Source organism: Giraffa tippelskirchi, chromosome 10 (genome assembly GCF_054371585.1).
Source record: "Giraffa tippelskirchi isolate mGirTip1 chromosome 10, T2T-mGirTip1v1.2.pri, whole genome shotgun sequence".
Classification (NCBI taxonomy): Eukaryota; Metazoa; Chordata; class Mammalia; order Artiodactyla; family Giraffidae; genus Giraffa; species Giraffa tippelskirchi.
Window position 1 is genome coordinate 144280728 of NC_137284.1, and position 14416 is coordinate 144295143.

Consider the following 14416-nt stretch of genomic DNA (forward strand, 5'->3'; position numbering starts at 1 on the left):
TATGCTCACACAAATAAACCTGATTCCGACAAAAGTGCAAAAACAATTCAAAGAAGAAAAATAGCCTTTTTACAAAATAGTGCTAGAACAACTGGACATCTACAAGCAAAATAAACAAAGCCTCAAGCTAAACCTTATATCTTATATAAACTTTAATTAAATTGCATCACAAACGTAAATGTCAAACATAAAATTTCAAAACTTAAAGAAACATACACACACAGAAAAAATACCCTTGGTTCTAGAGCTTGGCAAAATGTTCTGAGATTTGACACCAAAAGCATGAGACATAAAAGGGAAATTTGATAAATTAGACTTCATCAAGATTAAAAAGTTTTGCTCCTTGGAGAACCCTGTGAGACTGAAAAGACAAGCTACGGAGTAGGAGAAAATATCTGCAAGTCACATATCTAAGAAAGGAATATGTAGACTATATGAAGAGTTTTCAAAACTCAGTGTTAAAAATTGGAAAATTCAGTTAGAAAATTAGCATAGTACATGTACAGATATTTCACTGAAGAGGATATAGAGATGGCAAATAAGCACATGGAAAGTGTTAACATCATTCACTATTAGGTAAATGTAAATTAAAACCACAATTAAATATCACTATACACCTATGAGAATGGTTACAATGAGATATATACATAAGTATGTATATAGAGAGATTAAAATCATAAATTTCTTCTCAGGAAGAGGAAAACTAGTGTTAAGCATCTAAGCATCTCCTCCACAGTCTGTCACTTTCACCATCTGATCACCAAATACCTACTTCACTTTCCTGTCCTTCCTTAAGATCCATTAACTTCTCAGTCAAGGAGGACAACCATCCCTTCAGTACAACAAGCTCAGCAACGAAAATCTCCTTGTGATAGGTAGTCCTTCTTTTGTCTGGCAACCTATGAACTAAAACATCAAGTTATCTGCAACCGCGTGTGTTCTTTTCATGGGAGATAATTTAACCACCTTGTCTGCCACATACAGTTCAGTTCAGTTGAGTTGTTTAGTAGTGTCTGCGACCCCATGGACTGCAGCACACCAGGCTTCCCTGTCCATCACCAACTCCTGGAGCTTGCTCAAACTCATGTCCATTGAGTCGGTGATGCCATCCAACCATCTCATCCTCTGCTGTCCCCTTCTCCTCCTGCCTTCAATCTTTTGACCATCAGTGTCTTTTCAAATGAGTCAGTTCTCCACATCAGGTGGCCAAAGTATTGGAGTTTCACCTTCAGCATCAGTCCTTCCAATGAATATTCAGGACTGATTTCCTTTAGGATGGAATGGTTGGATCTCCTAGCTGTCCAAGGGACTCTCCAGAGTCTTCTCCAACACCACAGTTCAAAAGCATCAATTCTTCAGCACTCAGCTTTGTTTATAGTCCAACTCTCACATCCATACATGACTACTGGGAAAAAACCATAGCTTTGACTAGACAGACCTTTGTTGGCAAAGGAATGTCTCTGCTTTTTAATATGCTGTCTAGGTTGGTCATAACTTTTCTTCCAAGGAGCAAATGTCTTTTAATTTCATGGCTGCAGTCACCATCTTCAGTGATTTTGGAGCCCCCCAAAATGAAGTCTGTCTCTGTTTCCCTTGTTTCCCCATCTATTTGCCATGAAGTGATGGGACCAGATGCCATGATCTTAGTTTTCTGAATGTTGAGTATTAAGCCAACTTTTTCACTCTCCTCTTTCACTTTCATCAAGAGGCTCTTTAGTTCTTCACTTTCTGCCATAAGGGTGATGTCATCTGCATATCTGAAGTTATTGATATTTCTCCTGGCAATCTTGATTCCAGCTTGTGCTTCATCCAGCCTAGCACTTTTCATGATGGACTCTGCATATAAGTTAAATAAGCAGGGTGACAATATACAGCCTTGAGGCACTCCTTTCCCGATTTGGAACCAGTCTGTTGTTCCATATTCAGTTCTAACTGTTGCTTCTTGCTGCCACACACACCCATGGGTAATGTTAGAATAGGGACAAGAAGAAAATATTTTCCTATTAACAATGGAAGAGGATAGGAGGCTCACAGTATTACTGGTTCACAGAAAGTGTACAGTCCTCTTGGGCAGCATAAAGCCTCCTTATTCTGGGAGAGAAGGGAGTGCCTAGATTCTGTGCTAAGGGAAGAATTCTGCTGTGTGTTGTTTTACAAGGCTACTGATCATCATCAGAGATATGTATCCTTGTCTATTATTTGCTTGGCCTCATGTAAAATACAGATCAACGTGTCTCCTGTCAATATAAGGAGTTTATATTTTTGTGTGTGTGCTTGCTTTTATATTTAACTCTGAACAAAGAATTTTTGGTAAAAATTGTTAAAATGTAAGTAGTAAGAAGGAAGGCAAAAGTAACTAAGTGTGAAATACTTTGCAAGTTTAAAGAAATGAGCTAGATAAATATATGTGAAAAAAGCATTGTAAAGCAGTTTTCCTTCAATTTAAAAAGAAAAAGAAAAAAGCAAATTGTAAAATAATAGGCACAGAAAATAAGTCTTCTATTTGCAAGTATAAGTTAACACAGACACAAAGATAAAATATTTTACAATTTTCAAGAGTACATGTATATGTATGTAAATATATGGGAAACATTTTGTAAGATTATACAATAAACTAAAAATCACCTCATTCCAATAACTAAAAAATCAGAATTGACAGTGTTTGTCACAGAAAACTATCATTCCTGGTAATTTTTTAATTTTTAAACAGAGAAAAATATTACTTGAGGGATTTGAAAATTTGAAAACAATAATACTGGCGTGAAATACACCACCATGTTAGTAGTAATGGACACAAGTGATTGAACTGTGATTGCATTTTCTTTGCTCCATTTAGTATTTCTCTTGTGTTTCTTCAGAACATATCTTTCTATTTAAAATTTTAAATCATCCAAAGCATTTTAATGAAGATCAATTATGATGCATGCATAAATGCAGATACTATCCCATTAAAACCTAGATGGGTTTTCTTGTCATGAAAAGTTGTTCACACTGTTTGGTTAACTAAGGACAGTTTGCAGAGTAGAATATCATCTTTAAAGTTATAGATTGTTGTCAGAAATAATCAGTCTATAATAAGAAGAGAATTTTATTCTAGCTAAACTGAGGACAATAGCCCAGGAGACAGTCTCTCAAAGAGCTCTGAGGAAGTGTTCCAAAGAGGCATAGTTTTCAGCACATTTTATATTTTGTCCTACCAAAGAAAGGGTACATGCTTTTAAAATTTCAGTAAGAAGACAGATCAGCACATGCCCAGTGAGTCAGTGTGGCCTTGGTTCCCGAGTAGGGCGCTTTATCATCAAAGGAGTGCTAGCACAAACATCCTAGGAAAGGGAGGCAGTTACCTCTACCTTCAAAATGGACATTCTCGACCCCAGACAGTGTACTACTTGCTTCAGTGTTAAAGCAGGTGGACAATGTATGTGTGATAGGCCCTAAACCAATCTGTTATAGTTAGCATAAAGTTTAAGTTACATTATGTGTAAGCCAGAATGACTTCCCTAAACTTCATTATATGAAAATTTCTTCCATCAGGATTACCATTTATTTTCAAGAAACAGAAACTCCCAAAAGCTGGCTTATGGAGAATTTTTTTTGTAAAGAATCATATATCACAGAAACATACAAGAAGAAGAGGCAAGCCTTATGCAGATAGAGATGAGAAACACAGTGTTTACAAAGACGCTATAAGGGAAAAATCAATGCTGCCATTCCCTGGGATGTAGAGTTTTCCTCCAAAGCCTTTACCACATGAACTACTCCACAGAAATGGCGGCCTAGAACTTAACTTCTGAGTCAAGATATTGTCCTAGTTCCCTTCTCCCTTATTTCTTTCTTTTCCAGCCAGAAGTGTGGGTGGTCAGTATGCCATACCAAGGACATTTAGGGGCTATCATCTGGATGTGTCTCACTGCCCAGAAATACTCAACTACATTTTGAGTATTTTTGAGTATTAGAAGATAGGTACTATCATCTATTTTACTACTTCATGACTCTCAAGGCTGTTGTCCCATCAATTAATTTGATCACTTCAGCTAGTTAGAACCCACCATTTTTGGTGATGTTGCCGAGTTTGACAACTGGAAAAATACACAATTCATGTCAGAATCTTTTCTACCACTTTTGTGAAGAATATAGCATATAGCATATAGCAGTGCATGTCTGACTCATTGCGACCCCATGGACAGTAGCCTGCCAGGCTCTTCTGTCCATGGGATTTCCCAGGCAAGAATACTGGAGTGGCTTGTCATTTCCTGCTCCAGGGGATCTTCCCAACCAAGTCCCTTGAGCCTCTTGCATTGGCAGGTGGATTCTTTACCATTGGGCCACCTGGGAAGCCCATACAGCATATAATTTTACCCAAATAACCTCAAACCCTCAGTCTTCATTGATAATTCAAAAGCAAAATCTCCTGAAAAGATAATTCCATAATTAAACATAAAAACTTCTAAATAAGCCTCCACACCTTTTGAGCAGATTTGCTCCTCAAAGACACCATGTCTTTAATATAAAGAAGTTTACTTCAAATAGAAAAGTAGCAAGTACTGTTAAATGCTTCCTTCAAATTTTTACTATGAAATGTGGAAATAATACAAAATACTTAATTCCTTCATAGTCTAAATATATCGTATAAAAGTGGATCTGAGTCTACATAATCTGTAAAGGAAAGCTTTTTCTACAGATTTCAGTGTTCTCTGAATGAAAATTCAACTCATGTTGCAAATAGATGCCCTCTGCTACAATGGAATAACCCTGAATTTTAAGCATTTTATTTAGAATCTGATAGCAAACTCTTTAACTATAATTAAAAATTAATTTTAAATGGCTACACTTTTTAAGGAACAAAACCAAGACAACGATGCAGTAATTTGAAATTAGGCTAAATGCCTGCTTCTCTTTACTTCTCCATGAAAGGTAAAGACACTGTTCCTTATCTTTAAATTCTGGAAAAAGCCAGTCATTTAAATGATAACTTCTTTTAGCACAAGCTTTTCATATTTCCTTTCTGAACATACGTGTAAGACATGGTAATTTCAACCCTGATTAAGGATGATTTTTCAATGAAATGTCAGAAAAAAATAACAATGCCAACAGTAAATAAAATATGCCATAATATTCATAATATAAAACTGTAAGTAATTTCTTTTAAATTCCTACTGAAACAACCTTTATGGTTTCTATTATTCACAGAATTTTGGAAAGTTGTTGGAGGGGTATTTGGAGTTACTGCTGCAGAGAAAATCATATAATTGGAGGGAAATACAAGTGCCCATGGGGGAGGTATGACAACAACAAAAAACCCAAACAAATAAGGATTAAAAGCAAATGAAAATCAATTAGCAAAGCAAGAAGCCCTAACAGCTGAAACAGATCAGAAGCCTATCTTAATATTTGTTAACCCAGTATATAGCAAACATTCAATCTCTTTATTCAACATCTCATAATATATAGGGCATTGTGACAAGCACTGGATAGGAAGAAAGCTGTTGCATACTTCAGGCTGTCATAAAACGTTCATTCCTCTGGTAGAAGCTACAGAAACAGTTGATGAACACAAGTTATTCATGAAGGAATGAATGAATAAATGAGTGAGTAAATTGATGAATATTCCTCTATGAGAAAAACTTTATACAGAAAGATATCATTTAAACAAGTCATCCTTCAGTAAAAAACTTAGACAGTACCTATAAAATTATTGATAACCATTGTATGAATTGAATGTTCCAGTTTGATTTAATTATAAGCATAAACATCTACTGGTTATCAGAACCTGCTGTTAACAATTTGTCTGTTCAACATATTGCTGAACCCACAGACTTAAAATAGGGTCTCACGTACAGCTAGAGATCAAGAGATATTTGCTGGATAGCTATAACATGCACTTAACACAATAAATCAAAATACATTTTAGAAACACCTCAGGATCATCAAGCTCTAGGATCAAGTCATCGAGTCAATGGTAGAATAAAATGTACTTTTTGAGCCATAAAGATTCCCAATCCCTGTTAATCAAATAAATAAATTCTGGATGTTAATATACAAGGAAAGCAAAGTTGCGTTCCTATTTAAAAATTCAATAAAGCTGACTTACATGAGTTCAGGAATAGAGAATGTTGCATATGAGATTTCTGTTCCATTCAACATCACACACCGCCCCCCCCCGCCAAGAAAAATCAAAACATTTTCTCTCTCTCTCGCAACCTCTGTCTCCCTCCCTCGTCCTTGATATTCAGGGGCATCATGAAGTCAGCTGGAAATGGTAAAAACTCAAGTGCAAATTACTTCTCACATAACCACTTTTCCATCACTCTAAATTAGTATGCGCAGTAGCCATTATGCTATGAAAGTCACTTACTAATAACAATGCGATCTCTGAATACTAATCTGAATGGGCAGCAACCATAAAGAGCAGATCATTACTCTGATTGGATGAAGCTAATAAGGGAGTCTTGGGCGAAATAAGTGACAGCTCCTCATTTTCATGCATCTCCTCTACCCTGTATTGACTCACCTTTCCCCTTTGTCTTTATATTCCACTCAAAGTAGAAATATCAGCATCAATTTACAAAAACAGTTTGGCATCCATTCCTGATATTACTGTAGTTCCCATATCTACCCTGCAATTGTGATATATGAATACTTAGTCTATTCGTAGAACAATCACATTTGGCTTTTTTTTTTGCCTTGAAATTAACCAATGGATTTTGTTTAGGGTTTTAAGATAACATTTATTTAGCTTTCTGGAAAAACCAGTTCCTACATGCCTCAATAGATTACGTACAGTGGGTCTCAAAACTGACTGCATGCTAAAGTCCCCTATAAAGATCATAGAATAATACCAATACATTGGTGTCATCCCAGGACAATGGAATCTGAACCACTGAGAACAGGACCCCAGCCTCTGTATTCTTTAAAGCACTCTAGGTCCTTGATGAACAGGAAGAGTTGAGCACCATTAGCTGTGTTTATTGGTTCACCTCTGCAGAACCAAGGTTACATTTGTGAGCCATTTTAAGATCATAAACATCAAGGTTGTTCTTAGAATATGTGTCTTCCAGCAAGTGAGGAGGCAGGAATAAAAGATACTGGATGGAGCAAGTACTTCCCCACTTTATAGGGAAAGTATGTGTTCTAATATAGGCATCAAAAATGTAACCTGTATAAGGATAATATCTTAAGTATTGTGCTTGCTTGTTTTGTTTTTTTACCTTTTGTTTTGGAATAATTTTAGATAAACAGAAAGTTCCAAAGGTAGTACAGAGAATGCCCATATAGCCTTCCCCCAGCTTTCCCTAATGTTAGCATCTTACTTAACCGTAACATAGTTGTCAAAACTCAGATCTTCACGTTGATCAAATGCTATCACTTAAATTATAGACTTAATTTGGACTTTTCCACTTATTTCCCTCTTCCGTTCCAGAATAGAATCCTAGATACCCATTTACGTTAGTCAGCATATCTGCTTAGCCTCTCTGTGAGTTTCTGTCTTTTCTTGTTTTGTATGACTGACAATTTCAAAGAGTATTTGTAAAATGTTCTCTGGAATATCCCCAATTTTGACTTGCTTAGTGCTCCCTCATAATTAGACTAGGGTTATGGATTTATGGGGGAAAAAAAAATTACAGAGCTGAGGTGTCCTCTTATTGCATCGAATTAGAAAGTGTATGATATTATGATTGGTTACTGACTATGTTAACTTGATTGGAGAAGGAAATGGCAACCCACTCCAGTGTTCTTGCCTGGAGAATCCCAGGGACGGGGGAGCCTGGTGGGCTGCCATCTATGGGGTCGCACAGAGTTGGACACAACTGAAGCAACTTAGCAGCAGCAGCAGCAGCAGCTCTGTTAAGGTGGTGTCTGCTAAGATTCTCCACTAGAAAAATACTTTTTTTTGCTTTAAATACTCTATTTTTAGAAGTGAGTCACTAAGTCTAGTCCTTGCTGAAGAGGAGGGAATTAACTATTATTATTTGAAATTCTTTTGTAAGGATCATTTGTTCCTTCTCCACAATTTATTTATTTGTTCAATTGTTTATTTTTATCAGTATGGACTCATGAGTTTAGTTTTATTCTTTGGGGTATAATGCAATACTATTACTATTTATTTATTTTATTGCTCAAATTGTTTCAATTTGGAACATTGGAACATTTTGCAAACATTTTGCAGTTGGCTCCTGAGTCAGTTTGATAAGCCCTATTTTTGTTTGTTTGGCTGGAGGTTTTTTTGTTTGTTTTTTTGTTTGTTTGTTTCATTTTTTTGGTGTTTTGCTTTCTGGCTTTAACAACAATGTCTAAGCTCATCTTATATTTTCCATGCCCTAGTCTTAGCATCATCCATTTCTGCAAGGAGCTCTGCTTTCTTCTATTGAAATTTGGTCTTTAGAAGCTTAGATCTGAATGCTAGATATGCTCTTTATTACTGGAGTGTCACTGTGGTGAGTTTCTAAAAGTTGTTTTCTTTTCGACTCAGCATTCATGTTCAAATCTTGCCTTTTGAATAACTATAAAATTCTTAGAATCTACACGATGAGGTGAAAATATGATCCACTATAATTTTGAGACATAAATTCTCTCTCTTAAACTGGTGCTAGGGTAGCTAGACATTTTTATTATCTTGCCTTTCTTTTTCTAGACATTCTTATGATTGATTTAGTATATATTATATTCTGTGGGTTTTGCCAGACTCATAGTAAGTCTGCCAACTATCTTTGCTTGAAAATGGCACTCAATCATGTCCCCCAGAAAAGCATCGTATGTATGAATGACCTTCTTGGGCCCCTTCAGTGTTCTCAGCGTTGATGTGTGCGTGCACACTCGGTCGCTCAGTCGTGTCCAACTCTTTGCAACCCCACGGACTGCAGCCCACCAGGCTCCTCTGTCCATGGGATTTTCCAGGCAAAATTACTGAAGTGGGTTGCCATTTCCTCCTCCAGAGGATCTTCCTGACCCAGAGATTGAACCCACATCTCTTGCATCTCCTGCATTGACAGGCAGGTGCTTTACCACTAAGTCACCTGGGAACACCTCTCAAAGTTGATGGACATTATCAAATTTCTGGAGCACCTAACAGCTGGCAGCTGAGTTACTTACCCACTTTCTTACATCAACTGTCAAGAACACCACATGTTAGTGATTAGGGTTTTTTTTTTAAATCTCTTTTTTATCCTTTTTCTGTTTGTTTGTAACCTAAAGTGCTCTACAAACAGCTGCTTCTAGGTGAGGCTTTCACTGAGTCATGGCAGATTGGGGTATGGGTTAGGTTTCGTCACAGAAACATTTGTAACTTATACTCCAACGATTAGTAGAATTCAATATCAAAAATTGATATTATATCCTCATCATTAAATCCAAACATTGTAATTATAAAATCACTTCAGAGAAAAACGAAATAAAATAAGGGTGAGCCTTATCAAGGATTCATGTCCAGTACAATTGTGCAATCAGGAAAACTCAGTAAATATCCATAGAAATTCAAAGGTGAGAATCACATAAAGTAGGAGTGATTTTTCCTTGGTCTAGAGCTACTGTGCCTACATTCTCCTCTTTACGATAACATCAATGGACAATAGATTGAATAGGAATGTGATATACAACCTCTTAGAGAAGACAAGGTGTCCAAAGATAAAGTGCCATTTTCTTGGTGTGTGACAAATAGCAACTATGATGAACAGTTTGTTATTCAGTGATCTTTGTTCAGTTGTTTCAGTTGTTCAGAGAAAGCCAAATGGCTACAATATGATGAGAAATGTTCTGTTGAAAGCATTTACACAGATCTGTGTAACTGTGAGATGGAGGTGCATAAGGTCACCCAGAAAAGTCAAAGAAGGCTGCAAGCAACAAAACTGAGTGTTCAAGAGTGAATGGATGTGCAAAAAGTGTAAACAAAATAAATAGGATAGAAGATGAGTGCTTAATCATTGCCCTGCTGCTGCTGCTGCTGCTAAGTCGCTTCAGTCGTGTCCGACTCTGTGCGACCCCATAGACGGCAGCCCACCAGGCTCCGCCATCCCTGGGATTCTCCAGGCAAGAACACTGGAGTGGGGTGCCATTGCCTTCTCCAATGCATGAAAGTGAAAAGTGAAAGTGAAGTAGCTCAGTCATCTCCGACTCTTCGCGACCCCATGGACTGCAGCCCACCAGGCTCCTCCGTCCATGGGATTTTCCAGGCAAGAGTACTGGAGTGGGGTGCCATTGCCTTCTCCTAATCATTACCCACAGGAAGATAATTGTAACTTGGACATAAAAAACTCTGAAAGGAAGGAAGAATTTTTTTTTTTTTTTTAATATCAGATGGTTTCATTCAACTTAGTGAGTCTCTAGGTGTTCTAGAAATCCTTGTTCCCTGAAGGGCAAACACAAACTCTTTCTAATTATTTACTGGAATTGCTTCCAGGACTTTATCTATAGTTTTAAAGTATTTTCTGTGGCGTAACAACCAAGAAAACACACACACACACTTATGAAAGGGATTCATCTTCTTACGCTGAGAAGTCAGTGTCATGAAAATCCTTTAGTCCAAAATCAAAATGCCCTCACTAAAACCAGAACAAAAAGAAAATCTCTAATCTCGTTATGCTGTTGCCAGAAAGAACAATCCATTTCTAGTCCCTCCTTAGTTTTTCTTTCTGTTTATTTCCTTTCTGTTGCACTGAAAAGATAATCTTTGTTTAACAAAATTTGGAGAAATGAGAGTACAAAATAAAATAAAGCAGAGGGGGCTGAATACTTTTCATAAGAATTTTCCAGTAACCACCCTTACCCAGTTGAATTTCTTAGTGCCCTCGAAATAGAATTTGATGTTCCAAATTAATTGACAGCAATATTTTCATTTAAAAAATAATTTTATTGAATCTTAAACCTTTCTAGTCCTATGGTTTCCACTGCCTTACTGTTTTTCTTTTAATAAAACCGCTTATAATACTAGTAACTGTAATACTTTAACAGCTAATCAATATTGCTCTTATGTTTCTACTTTGTGCTCTGAAAGAATTAAAGAAGTGGAAGGTCTAATTCTCTATTCAAGAATGCCCCAGATCAACTGGGGATACTAAGTACTTTATAGGGCTTCCCAGGTGGCTCAGTAGTAAAAAATCCGCCTGCCAATGCAGGAGACACAGGAGATGTGGGTTCAATCCCTGGGTTGGGAAGATCCCCTAGAGAAGGAAATGGCAACCCACTCTACTATTCTTGTCTAGAGAATTCCATGGACAGAGGAGCCTGGCGGGCTACAGTCCATAAGGTTGCAAAGAGTCAGACATGACTGAAGCTACTGAGCACACTCCCAGAAGACATTACAAGGAGAATGGCAAGGAAACCCACAATTACGCAAGTTAGGAGAAAATACTAAAAGACATATCTTAGAATCATATTATTTTAGAAAGTGTGTTTCCAAATACTGGATATGTTAGAACAGAAGGGGACTCCTGAAATTAGATCAAGTTACACTAAACATTATCAGTGTTTTCCTTCAAATACCTAAGGTCATTTCCAAAGAGGTACAGAGGTCTACATTTTATAAAGACTTCTCAAGATGATTCTATTGAACCATTACCTAGCGTGGGCTTCCCTGGTGGCTCAGAATCTGCTTGCAATGCGGGAGAACTGCGTTGATCCCTGGGATAGGAAGATCCCCTGGAGAAAGGAACGGCTACCCACTCCAGTATTCTTGGCCTGGAGAATCCCATGGAGAGAGGAGCCTGGCGGGCTACTGTTCTGGGGGCCCAAAGAATCGGACCCAACTGAGCAACTTTCACATTCACATTCATCACCTAAGGTAAAGCAGGAGATCTTAGGACCATGGGAGCTTGGGAAGCACTTTAATCATTCCAGCACCACTTTGATTACTTTTAAATATTAGAATTTTAAGATTACTTTTGAAAATAATTGTTTTGCCACTTAAAAATAAGTGCAAACATCAATGGAAATTCTGATTTTAGTTCTATTTTCAACTCTACAGACTCTCTTCTCGTACTAAGACTAGAATTGCCAGAATCTGCACTAACAAGAATTTCTTCCAATGCCATATATAGCACTAGAGCACTTAGCATTTTCTCATTTTTATAGTTTTTTATGCATGTTTATCCAGACACATTTTAACAAAAGATATCTATGATTTATGAAATAGCAACATTTTAGATATTTTGATAGCAAAATATTTATCTTCTAAAGAAATAAATGTCGTTTTGCTTATATATTTTGGCAAGGCATTGTTTTGTTTTGAGGATTTTCAGATACTACTTATATAGTTTTATTTTTTCAATGGTGGGAGTAAAGGGCCTGAGTTGTTTAGGGTCTGAGTACAAAAACTTTGGCTCAAACTTTTGATAATAGTTTCCAACATGAATTGACTTGAACAGCATAAATTCTGAAAACTTGTTTGATGAAAATGTGCTATAATTAATAACTGTACTTTCATTCACATTTCCACACATTTCTAGTTTACCACCACAGAACATGAACTTAAGATGCGAATTTCCACAAATATTTTCTATTCAATGTTAGGGTTATAAAACATATTCATGGGTTTTAATGTGAAAGTGATTATTATGGCAGAACATTTGGAAAGGAGTTTAAAGGTGATCCAGGTTTGTTTACTGCTGACTTCTTAGAACGTGTTTGTATGCACTGTGAGTCCCAGGAGGAAAACAAAGTAAATTGCTTAGGGAACTCTCTTTCAAGGATTGTCTCCTGGGATTGCTCTGCAAAACACATTTAGAAAATCACTCACGTAGATATTTTCTCCATTTAAAAGTTTCACTGTATTAAACTCACATGCATACACAGCAGGAAGTGCTGATGGGCTACATTCAGAAAGTTCATTGGTCGATTTACTGGAAAGGCGGTTCTTTTCAAGACTGGTAAATTATTCATTACCTAAAGACCTATTGTTTTAGCTTGGCCATTTAAAAATAAAATCTTTTGCAAGCAAAATCCATTTATTCCTATGATTCTTAAATTGAGTATCTTTCAAAAAGAGAAGAGACTTTTATCTTCTTAAAATGGTGGAAGTATGGATCTGCCCAAACGTTGCAGGGTGGAAAAACAGTTTATTTCTGATAATTCATTTAAGGTTTGAGAGTCCACAGTCTTTAAAACTGCAATTTTTCTGTTATCTGAGAATCTAGAGAAAAATTTCCCAGCTCTTTTCATCATTCAAGTATTACCTGACTGTCTTAGTCCATTCAGGCTGCTCTAGCAAAATACCACAGATGTCAGCCTGGTGTAGTTCTGGTGAAAGCTCTCTTCTAAATTGTGGGCTGCAGACTTATTGTGTCCACATGGTGGAAGAGCCAAGGGAGCTTTCTTGGGCCTCTTCTTTAAGGGTATTAATCCTGTTTATGAGAACTCTGCCTTCACGATCTATCTAATCACCTCCCAAAGGCCCCACTTACTAGTATCATCACCTTGGGCAACAAGATTCCATTATGTGAATTTGAGAGGAGGACCATGAACATTCAGACCATAGCCCTATTTTCATTTTGAGTCTGAAATCAAGACCGACTCTTATGGGCCAATAAATATAGGTATAGAAGATGGTGGGGTAGAATGGAAAGAGCAGTATCTCCATTGGAGAGCCCATGATCAGTGTTTCATGGCCTCATTCTTGAACATGAATGAATGATCAAGGAATGCCAGATGTTAAAGTAGAGCCAGGAGCATGGAATAGAAAGACTAAGCTAAGTAAATAAGGTAAAAATACTTGGAGGAATCAGAAATAGTTTAGGGAACAAAAGAAAACCAGAAAAAAACTTGTTTAATTTTTTTCTTCCAAGAAATTCAAGATATTATTTCCCTATGTTATAAGGAATGCTATGTCTTCAAATCTAATGTATGGGTTACAAATCTCAGTTTCTTTGCATGTCTAGTAATTTTTATTTGAAAGTGAGTTAATTGTATGCAATATGCTGTTTTGTTTTTCTGAGGGTTATTTTTTTGTCCTATACTAATAGGAAATTAACAATTCAATCTGTGAAATTTGATTCATGTGCAGTGTGCAGGCATCTATATATCTCTTTTATAATTTTAAATTTGATTCCTGTGATCTTGTAGATCAAATATTTGAAGCTATTATAATACCCATTTCTGTTGCCTGGATAAGGATAGATTTCAAGACAGAAAATTAGTACAATTCCCTAGACTTCCAGAGCTTTGTTCAGGCTCCATGGGGTCTACTGCATGAGCACATGGTTTATCAGTCAGCAGGAAATATGGTGGAGAAGGCAATGGCACCCCACTCCAGTACTCTTGCCTGGAAAATCTCATGGATGGAGGAGCCTGGTGGGCCACAGTCCATGGGGTCGCTAAGAGTCAGACACGACTGAGCGGCTTCACTTTCACTTTTCACTTTTCACTTCCATGCATTGGAGAAGGAAATGGCAACCCACTCCAGTATTCTTGCCTGGAGAATCCCAGGGAC

General features: G+C 37.0%; 2 long non-coding RNA genes across 2 annotated transcripts in view; both read left to right on the forward strand.

Moving 5' to 3' along the window:
- LOC145523205 (uncharacterized) overlaps positions 1–14416 on the forward strand; it is a 184275-nt gene that overhangs the window by 15787 nt on the left and 154072 nt on the right. The window lies entirely within an intron of this gene.
- On the forward strand, positions 1538–10558 carry LOC145523208 (uncharacterized). Its single transcript, XR_014066423.1, has 2 exons — positions 1538–4541; positions 10024–10558. It is a non-coding gene; the product is annotated as an uncharacterized LOC145523208 (long non-coding RNA).